The sequence below is a fragment of the Chrysochloris asiatica genome, unplaced genomic scaffold (genome assembly GCF_000296735.1).
Source record: "Chrysochloris asiatica unplaced genomic scaffold, ChrAsi1.0 scaffold00086, whole genome shotgun sequence".
NCBI classification, from domain to species: Eukaryota; Metazoa; Chordata; class Mammalia; order Afrosoricida; family Chrysochloridae; genus Chrysochloris; species Chrysochloris asiatica.
Genome location: NW_006408604.1, coordinates 1362062 through 1363779, shown reverse-complemented (window position 1 = coordinate 1363779; position 1718 = coordinate 1362062).

Sequence of the window (1718 nt, the reverse complement as noted above, 5' to 3'; positions counted from 1 at the left end):
TGGTGTCAGGATTGGAGGAAGACTCATTAACAACCTGCAATATGCAGATGATACAACCTTGCTTGCTGAACGTGAAGAGGACTTGAAACATTTACTGATGAAGATCAAAGAGCACAACCTTCGGTATGGATTGCATCTGAATGTCAAGAAAACAAACGTCCTCACCACTGAACCAATAAACAACATTCTTATCAATGGAGAAAAGATTGAAGTTGTCTTGTGCCTTAATCTCAAATTGTTGTGTGATATTGAGGGTTCTCTGTCTGAGGGACTCCTTTTAGCATTTCTTATAAGGATCATCTAGATTTTACAAATTTCCTTAATTTCTGTTTATCTGGAAATGAGCTAATTTGGCCATTGTATATGAAGGATAAGTTTGCTGAATATACAAGGGATCTTCAAAAAGTACATGGAATACAAGCATTATGAAACATCTGTAGGGATGTCAAGATGTTGTTGCACCAAAATGATTCATACTAACTTGATCAACCATATTTGGACAGGATCTACTTTGAGATACTAAGAATAATAAGACATGAGTTTGAAAACATCACCTGCCAGAGCAACATGAATGCTGCTAAAATTGAAGCAAGAACAAACGTCAAATTTATGCTAAATCTTGGGTGAGAGAATAGTGAAATCAGTGATCCTTTACAAAAAGTTTATGGAGAAAATATGTCAAAGATATCAGCAGTTTTCAAATGGATAACTTATGTTAAGAAGGGATGAGAGGATGTTGAAAATGAAGCCCACAGTGGGAGACCATCCACATCAATTTGCAAGGAAATAATCTTATTTATGAAAGGACTGATGACTAATAGTAGACACAATAGCTGGAACCCTAGACATCTTGATTGGTTTAGCTTACACAATTCTGACTGAACAGCAAAGTTGAACAAACTTTCCACTTGACAAGTGTACTTCAGTGGTCTCCTGCCACCTGCATGGGCACCAGTGCACATCTCTGTGACTTTAGCCAGCTGTCTGGTTCCTGTTCTGACTCAGTGCTCTGTTTCCCTTAACCAGTTATACTCTATATTATATATATATATACACTCTATGTCAAAGTTTATAAAACTTTGTAATACTGAAAATTATTCTTTACTCATTTGTTAACTTTTTAATTGTGTCTCCATCACTAGATTGCAAGTTCCACTGAGGGTTGGGACTTTGTTTTGTCTATTTCTGAATCCATAGCACCTAGAAACAGTCCTGGAAGTAGTAGATTCTTAATGAATTGTTGCTACAAGAATTCAGGGGCTGAACAAATGAATGCAAATGTATCTATAAAGAAGGGTTTCAAAGATTTTTAGATTTATTAATAAATGAGTGAAACAATGGAAATTTTATTCAAATTCTCAACATAATTGTTTATTACTGTATTTCCTTAATTATATTTATATAGCATTTTTTACATAACGTACAGAGCAAAATCTGACTTTAAAATTAATCCTGTACTGATTTTTCCTGAGTCTCTGTCCTTGGCAACCTCTCAATTGACTACTAATTATTTTCTTATTTTGAAGGTTTTGCTTTTATTCATTCCAAACACCTCCAGTTTGAAATGTCTTTTAGATGTGCTTTATCAGTATAATTAGTTTCATTCTTGAGCTTTCTTTTGTTGTTGTTGTTGTCAGGTGCCATCGAGTCGGAACTGACTCATAGCGACCTCATGCACAGCAGAACGAAACAATGTCCGATCCTGGACCAACCTCACT